Below are 9559 nucleotides of genomic sequence, written 5' to 3'. Positions count from 1 at the left end.
CCTCTGATTTCGATTTCGTCAAGGCTCCTTGATGCCATATTTGGTCGAATGCAATTGTGATGTCAAAGGCAGTTACTCTCAACTTATCCATCATAGCTGTTGAAGCATCAAAGGCAATTGGAGAAAGTTGTTTTTGGAGTTTGTCAGAATGGAAATGTGACTTGCAGGTGCCAGAACTAGATGGAAGGGGGAAATTTTGATTTCCTGATAATGGGTGGACAAGCAGAGATAAAGTCAGCTGCATGTTTGCAGTATTTCATGCCTCATGCCTGTCTGTGATAGGTTCCTACTTGTTGTATATTTGCAAGCTATGAATACTCATCAACTTAAAACACTTTTTATATAGTTCTACCTTCACGTTATACTCTACAGCACACATGAGTCTTGTTAAACCCTATTTATTTAAAGGTGGCATGCACAAATCAGGTTTGTGCAGTGGCACTTGAGTTCAGCCGTTGAGGGCAGGTGAAATTTGCTGAACAAAGGGAGCAGAAGAATGGTCAAGTTTCATAGAGGCTCAGGCCTCACAACGGAGAATGAGTGCTAGTGTGGAATTGGGTTCACAAAATTGGAGAAGTGAAATAGAAAGGGCCTGACATCCTGTGTGTGGTAAGTGTGGTCAGTCAAGTTAAGAAAATAAGGGGCCCAATGATCAGTGACATTCCATCTCCAGCTCCATTGGAGGATATTGCCCTGTAAGAATCCTTTCAGGGCCTTGAGTTCACCTATAACATTTCAATTATCCCCACTGATGGTGATCTCATACAATGCATTTTACAATGCATGTAAAGGAAGGCATATTGAGCCTGTAAGTTCAGCCATGTCCACAGAGTGTCAAGTAGAAAACTGGACATTAAAATGAACATTCAATAAGGATTGAACAAAACCATTTTCAGTTCAAATGGTTCGTCAAGTGAGGTCCATCATGGCTTAGAGTGACCTTTCTGCTCTTCACCTAATTAATTGTGCATCCAAGCTCTCCAGAACCCTTCTCATGAAATCAGACAGCAGGAGAGGTGGAAGTGCTCGCTCAGGTTATAATTTTTAAAATGTTGCCTGATCATACCAGCTTAGCAACATGAAAGGTAACAATTAGGACACACAATGTAATAACCATGTTTGCTCGAGGCCATAATTCTTAATGTGCATTGCATTCTTGGACAATGCGGATGAATTGCAAATTAAAGCTAGATGAATGGCATTATTAACTTGATGCAGCCATTCTTTAAGTAGTTGTTTGGTAGTAGTAGACTTGATTACTGTTGAGAAAAGACATATTTGTCAATGCTTTTCATCTTCAACTCACTAGGACAGTCTATAAGAATACAATTTCTAGGATAAAATCAATATTCTTATGAGTGACTTGCAACCTCAACTAGGAACAGGAGCAGGTCATTCAGCACCTCAGATCTGTTCCACCATTCAATGGGATCATGGCTAATCTATGGTCTACCACCTTCTATCTGCCTTTGACCCATACCGTTTGACACTTATGCTTAACAAAAGATTATCTATCTCGTATTTAAAATTAACAACTTATTTAGCATCCAAGACACATTTCCTCCCATTCCTTTTTGTGTTTCCTTCCTTATGGTCCAATAACCTTTCAGCCTCTCCATTCAGCATTTTACCATAATCATTTCTTCAGCAACTTAGTGCAACAAACCGCAACTCTGTTTTTCTCCAGGATCCACAGACCATACTCCTGATAAGGCCCATGACCGGGGCAAATCTCCAGACTTATCATGGCCCATCTCACATAAAAACAGAATTGCTATGGCACAGAAGGAGGCTATTCAGCCCATCATCATCCATGTAGGTAAATACATGGCTCAAAGATTGATGCGGGAGAAATGGGTTTTAGTTCATGGAACATTGACACCAGTACTGAGGAAGAAGGGACCTGTTCCAATGGGATGGTCTTCATCTAAACCATGCTGGAACTAGAGTCCGAGCGAATTGCATAACTAGGGTGGTAGACAGGGTTTTAAACTAAGTGTGGGGTGTGGGGTTCAGTTGAAAGGGAAGTTACAAAACCAGAATTGAAAGAGGAGGAAAAAGTGCAGAAGTCAGGAGAGGTTATTAAAATCTGTAGCAAAGATACAACTAGGACAAAGTGTCTGGAAAGAGTTACCATTCAATCTTTGGTACTGGATAAATGAATGACAATAAGAAAAGGGATGGTTAATATAGGACTGAAGGTGTTATATCTGAATGCACGCAATATAAGGAATAAGGGAATTGAGCTTGTGGCACAGATTGAAATTGGCAGGTATCATGTGGAGGGCATTACGGATACATGGCTTCAAGGAAATCAGGATTAGGAGCTGAATATTCCCAGGATATACATCCAATTAATAAGATAGGCAGGTGGGCAGATGGGGTGCAGTTGCCCTACTCATAAGAAATGAAATTAAATCAGTAGGAAGAAACGAAGTAGGGTCAGATGGTGTAGAATCTGTTTGGGTAGAATTGAGGAACAAAGGTAAACAATGCATAGTTAGAGCTATGTATAGGCCTCTAAACAATAGTCAGGAGCTGGGCAGTAGATACACCAGGAGATAGAAAATATGTGTAGGATAGGCAAAGTTACAGTGATCATGGGGGATTTCAATATGCACGTGGATTAGGCAAATCACATTGGTAGTAGATTGTAAGAAAAGGAATTTATGGAATATCTATGAGATGGCTTTTTGGAGCAACTTGTGGTGAAGCCCACTAGGGAACAGGCAATACTGGATTTAGTGTTGTTCAATGAGGCAGACTTGATGAGGGAGCTTAAGGTGAAGGAGCCCTTAGGAAGCAGTGATCATAACATGATTGAATTTAATCTGCAATTTGAGAGGGAAAAGACAGAATCAGAGGCAACGGTATTTCAGCTGAATAAAGGCAACTACTGAAGCATGAGGAAAAAGCTAGGTAGAATTGACTGGGAGAGGAGCCCAGCAGGAAAGACAATGGAACAGCAATGGCAGGAGTTTCTGGGAGTGATTCAGGAGACACACCAGAGATGCAGTCTGAGGTAAAAGAAGGATGGTGCAGGGAAGATGAGGTAACCATGGCTGAGTAGGGAAGTCAGGGACTGCATAAAAGCAAAAGAGACAGCATGTAATGTGGCGAAGGGCAGTGGGAAACCAGAGGATTGGGAAGCTTACAAAGACCAACAGAGAGTAACAAAACAAGAAATAAGGAGGGAGAAGATTAAATATGTGCGTCGGTTAGCCAGTAATAAAAAGGAGATCTGTAAGAGTTATGTAAAGGGCAAAAGAGAGGCAAAAATGGACATTGAGCAGTTGGAAAACGACACAGAAGACATAGTAGTGGGCAACAAGGAAATGGCTAAGGAACTGAATAGTAACTTCGTGTCAGTCTTCACAGTGGAAGACACAAGTAATATCCCAAAAATTCAAGAGTGTGAGGGGACAGAGCTGAGTATGGTGGTCATCACCAAGGAGAAGGTGCTAGAGAAACTGAATGGTCTGAAAATGGGGAAAGGCAATAGAAACTGCACATTCTGCCTGTTCTGCTGCTGGGCATAGTTCATTCCAAAGTTCTTTCAATGCAGGAGCAAATTACTGCAGATGCTGAAATCTGTTAACAAAAAACGCTGGAGATCATAACAGTCAGGCAGCATCCATGAAGAGAAAGCAAGCTAGAGTTTCTAGTCTAGATGACCCTTCATCAGAGCTGACGTGAAGTGCGGAGGAGGCAACATTTATACAATGGTGGGAGTGAGGCTGGGGGAGAAAGGATGTCGATATCAACATATTGCCTCTCCATAATTCACGTCAGGTCTGAGGGAGAGTCATCGAGACTCAAAATGTTAGCTTGCTGTCTCCATAGAACCTGCCTGACCTGGTGATCGCCAGCATTTTTTGGATTTTCAGTTCCATTCAAGGTGTGCCCCTTTGCCTGAAATGATTGAACGTAAAAATTTATTGAACCACAATGGAAAGAAACATGTATTTTGAAAAGAAAATTAGGGATAGTTAAAAACCCTACTAATCTTTACTAATTAACCATGGAGAAGCTAACATGAGGATTTTATTTTAGTATCAAAATGCATATTATACAGACGGCAATACTTTTGGAAGTATATAAGTACGCACTAGCAATCCAATGTAAAGTTATCGGTGTGACACTACTAATTTAATAATGGTTCACATGTCCCCACACATCCCGAACACAAATCCTATTTCTAATTTGGATGAGTGAATAGAATTGCCCGACGTGTCTCTACTTGCTAACTTTTGCGTTCATTGGCTTGAAGTTCCTATTCCCTCTTTACGGTTAAGAATTCACAACATTCGACAACTGAACATGACCCGCCCTATCGACCAAGACAGCCCAACATTGCAGGGCAGAGTGGGTTAGAACTTCGCCTCCACTCCCACCCACCTCGTGAAGCGATTGCAACTTGAGCGGTTGCCGAGCAGCGGGCTTGCGTCACGTGACAATGTGGTCCAATCAACGCTTGCTACCCGTCGAATGGTGTCTCTGTGACAGAAGGCGGCTGTGTTCCAACGTTCCAACCCCTGCAGCCGGGCTCAGGTTGTACTCATCCCATTCCGGCAGGTACGTGGACTGAGTACTTTTCGTACGTCTTTCACAATTTGTTAGATAAAGCCCACCTTCTGAACATCCAGCAAAATTAGCTGTCCCAGCTTGTGTATGGGGAAAGCTAACTGGGAATACACTTGCAGCATGGAACAATGGGATCGACTTGTTGCTGAACAGAGTTCATGAGGGATGATCATTTAAACTGTAGTAAACTGAGTCTGGGTTCTATCTTAATGTTCGAGATTCATAACCTGTGGCCATCTCTATACTATCGTGCTGGTCTTGATGGTGACAATTTAAAAACTTCTACAACGATTTCTTTTACTGTGAACATTCACATATTCCGGGCCCAAGGCTTTATTGTGTTCAGTACTTGCTTAATTTATGCTCTCAGTTTTATGCTGATGAGCATCCTAATCACTTGCATTCATTTAAAAAAAACTGCTAGTGGATTTGCACTCTTAATATCATAATATTAGAACCTGGTAGTCCATAATCTACAGCTTTTAAACTGAACATAAGAACTTGTAATTCACATTTTGTCATTTGCTACTCTCACCTTCTTTATTTAGTTAAAAAAATCACACAATACCAGGTTGTAGCCCAACAGGTTTATTTGGAAAAACAAGCTTTTGGAGTGCTGCTGATTTTAGATTAGATTACATTAGATTAGATTACATTACAGTGTGGAAACAGGCCCTTCGGCCCAACAAGTCCACACCGACCCGCCAAAGCGCAACCCACCCATACCCCTACGTTTACCCCTTACCTAACACTACGGGCAATTTAGCATGGCCAATTCACCTGACCTGCACATCTTTTGGACTGTGGGAGGAAACCGGAGTACCCGGAGAAAACCCACGCAGACACAGGGAGAACGTGCAAACTCCACACAGTCAGTCGCCTGAGGCGGGAATTGAACCCGGGTCTCCGGCGCTGTGAGGCAGCAGTGCTAACCACTGTGCCACCGTGCCGCCCACTGTAGATTATGGACTACCAGGTTCTAATATTATGATATTAAGAGTGCAAATCCACTAGCAGTTTTTTTTAAATGAATGCAAGTGATTAGGATGCTCATCAGCATAAAACTGAGAGCATAAATTAAGCAAGCATAAATTAAGCAACTGATGAAGGAAAACACTCCAAAAGCTTGTACTTACAAATTAACCTGTTGGATAATAATCTGGTGCTGTGTGATTTTTAACTTTGTCCACCCCAGTCCAACACCGGCATCTCCACATCTTATTTATTTGCATCAGTTCTTGGTGCCAGTGGTAAAATATAACAATATTTAGTGTTATCAATGAACAAGCATGGTTGGTATGGTGTCAGTCAAGCAAATAAAATCTGTGTGAAACTCTGAAAAGGTTAATACTGAGGCATGCCAGAAACATCTCTCACAATGATATGCAGGTTTGATTGGGATGAGGCATAGGATCTTGAAATAAAACTCTCTTATGGATTTTGTCAATGTCTATCACAATTATATAAATTGTATCTAGTTGCTCTTATGTAATAAACAACATCTTAATTATGACTAGAGCATCTTCCAATTACACTACCAGGGTCTTTTCATCAACTGGAAGAGAAAGTGAGGTCTGCAGATGCTGGAGATCAGAGCTGAAAATGTGTTGCTGGAGAAGCGCAGCAGGTCAGGCAGCATCCAGGAACAGGAGAATCGACGTTTCTGGCATAAGCCCTTCTTCAGGAAGAAGGGCTTATGCCCAAAACGTCGATTCTCCTGTTCCTGGATGCTGCCTGACCTGCTGCGCTTCTCCAGCAACACATTTTCAGCTCTTTTCATCAACTTCCAGACCAAGCAGACTATGTACGGTAGATCCTCTCCAAGAAAGGCTTGTTGTTACTAAAATCTACTTAGCATTAGTATGGAGAGCTCATACAACCTAATGAAAAGCAGTGTGGGTTGCTCATACAACAATCTCTTCCATTTTGTAATTAGCAGGAAGAATACATTTTTCAGAAGCATATTATCTAAATGTTGAGATAGCTCATAGCTCTGAGATGCAGAGGGAAATGGTTGTCCTCATGAATCAAGTATAAAAGGGTAAAGTCACCATTGTGCCAGATGACCATAGTGCTGCTGTTGCATTAGTGAAAGCTGACTGGTGATGAGTTTAACCTGAGGGTCAGCATGCCTCTGATAAGGTGCAAAGTTGAAAGATGGGATGTTCACGGTGACCTCAACCAATGCAAAAGTTGCACCCATGCTGTAGGTGACTCCCTTCATCACAAACAAGCCTATACTATGTATGCAGGTATATCAAATAATTAGGAAAGTTAATGGAATGTTATCATTTGAAGGTTCTAGGGAATGTTGCCGAACAGAAACCTTAGGGGGCAGGTTCAGAGTTTCTTGCAAGTAGAGTTGCAGATAGATAGGATAATGAAGATGTTTGGTATGCTTCCCTTTATTGGTCAGGGCATTGAGTATTGGAGTTGGAAGTCACGTTGCGGCTGTACAGGATGTTGGTTAGGCCATTTTTGGAAGATTGCATGCAGTTCTGGTCTCCTTCCTATAAGAAGGATATTGTGAAACTTGAAAGGGTTCAGAAAAGATTTACAAGGATGTTGCCAGGGTTGGAGGATTTGAGCTATAGGGAGAGGCTGAATAGGCAGGGGTTGTTTTCCCTGGAGTGTCAGAGGTTTATAAAATCATGAGGGGCATGGATAGGATAAACAGACAAGGTCTTGTCCCTTGGATGGGGCAGTACAGAACTAGAGGGCATAGGTTTAGGGTGAGGGGTGAAAGGGGTAAAAGGGACCTAAGGGGCAACCTTTCCACGCAGAGGGTGGTGTGTGTATTGAATGAGATGCCAGAGGAAGTGGTGCAGGCTGGTACAAATACAGCATTTAAAAGGCTTCTGGATAGGTATATGAATAGGAAGGGTTTAGAGGGATATGGGCCAAGTGCTGGCAAATGGGACTAGATTAGGTTCGGATATCTAGTCAGCATAGACAAGTTGAACTGAAGGGTCTGTTTCCGCGTTGTATGTCTCTATAACTCCATGAGAGGAATTGAATGCAAAAACAAGGAAGTTATACTTCACTTCCTGTGGACACTGGTGAGACCATACCTATCGTACTGTATTATTGATCACCTTATTTACAGAAGGATGAAAATATGTTGGCAGTTTGGATAGTGTTTATTGGACTAATCCATGGATTGGCTGGGTTGTCTTTTGAGGAAAGGCTGGAGAAACAAGGTTTGTATCTGATAGAGCTTAAAAGAATAAGAGGTAACTTGACCAAAACATGTTAAATCTTGAATGGTCTGAACAGGGTAAATATGAAAACCATATTCCCTTTTATGATCCCTTCGGTTCAACTTGTTCATACCAACCAGATATCCTAAAATAATTAGTCTCATTTGCCAGCATTTCGCCTATATCCCTCTTAAACCCTTCCTATTCATGTACCATCCAGATGCCTATTTGATATTAGAACTGTACCAGTCTCCACTATTTTATCTGGTAGGTCATTCTGTACACACACTACCCTGTGCATGAAAAGATTGCCCCTTAGGTCCCTTTTAAATCTTTCCCCTCTCACCTTAAAACGATGCCCTCTAGCTTTGGGCTGTCCTCCCTGAGGAAAAAGACCCTATCCATTTACAATATCCATGCCCCTCATGATTTTGTAAACCTCTATATGGTTACTCCTCTTGACACTCCAGGGAAAATAGCCCAGTGTATTCAACCTCTCCTTATAGGTCAAACCCTCCAACCCCAGCAACAGTTCTGTAAATCTTTCTGATCCCTTTCACGTTTAACAATATCTTTATTATAGCACGGAGGTCAGAAGTGAACGCAACATTCCAAAATATTTTTTGAATGGTTTTAAAGTGGAGGTAAACAGACTTTTGTTAAGCAAGGTGTGAAAGGTTATCTGGAGTCAGGAGGAATGCAAATTTGAAGTTGCAAACACCAGATGTGATCTTATTGAATTGCAGCTGTCTGCTGCCTCCTAATTTGTGATCAGAAAGTGTTTTGATATTGATGAGCTGCCTTGTAATGTTTACTTGCCTGATATCCATGTTGCTGTGCACCAAGCTTATTAATTCACTTTTGCTTTTGTAAATTTGTAGTTTTTTTTCGGTATTGTCTCATTATATTCTATTTATATTTTTTTTGTTAACACTATATTTTACAGGAAAAGAAAGGAAAGAGCATAGCTTTGTAATCAAAAAAGTATATAATCAAAAAAGACATATTGTATAAAGTTTTCAGCATGCAATATCCTGTGCTAAGAGACTAGGAATCTAGGTGGAGAACAGCTTTAGTGATTGAATTGGACATTAATATGGAAACGTTAAACTATATATTTTACTTATTTTCAGTTTAATTTAATTCACAGAGTCATACAGCACAGAGACAGACCCTTTGGTTGAACTAGTTCATGCCAACCATGTTCCCAAACTAAATTAGTCTCAGCTGCTGGTGTTGGCCACTATCCGTCCAACTTTCCCTATTCATGTACATATCCAAATGTCTTTTAAACATTGTAACTGTACCTGCATCCATCACTCCCTCATGCAGTTCATTCCACACACTAACCACTCTGTTAAAAAAAGTTGTCCCTCATGTCATTTTTTAAATCTTTCTCCTCTCACCTTAAAAATATGCCCCCGAGTTTTGAACACTCCCAATCTTGGCAAAATACCTTTGCTATCCACCTTATCAGTGCCCTTCATGATTTTAGAAACTTCTATAAGAGAAACCTAGCACTCTGTGGGAAGCGAGGGAAGTGATTGCTGGGCCTCTTGCTGAGATATTTATATCATCGATAGTCACAGGTGAGGTGCCAGAAGACTGGAGGTTGACTAACGTGCTGCCACTGTTTAAGAAGGGTGGTAAGGACAAGCCAGGGAGCTATAGACTCGTGAGCCTGACGTCGGTGGTGGGCAAGTTGTTGGAGGGAATCCTGAGGGACAGGATGTACATGTATTTGGAAAGGCAAGGACTGATTAGGGATAGTCAAC

At 41.4% G+C, this 9559-nt stretch overlaps 1 protein-coding gene across 1 annotated transcript in view; it reads left to right on the top strand.

The window, feature by feature from the left end:
* The first annotated feature begins 4183 nt into the window (after positions 1-4183).
* trmt9b (tRNA methyltransferase 9B) overlaps positions 4184-9559 on the top strand; it is a 60065-nt gene continuing 54689 nt past the window's right edge. Inside the window, exon 1 of the mRNA XM_043692065.1 lies at positions 4184-4575. The gene's annotated coding sequence lies outside the window, so the exon portion shown is untranslated. The remainder of the gene's footprint in view (positions 4576-9559) is intronic.

The sequence above is a fragment of the Chiloscyllium plagiosum genome, chromosome 6 (genome assembly GCF_004010195.1).
Source record: "Chiloscyllium plagiosum isolate BGI_BamShark_2017 chromosome 6, ASM401019v2, whole genome shotgun sequence".
NCBI lineage: Eukaryota > Metazoa > Chordata > Chondrichthyes > Orectolobiformes > Hemiscylliidae > Chiloscyllium > Chiloscyllium plagiosum.
Note: the sequence above shows the minus strand (reverse complement) of the source record. Positions and strands in the feature narration are given on the sequence as shown.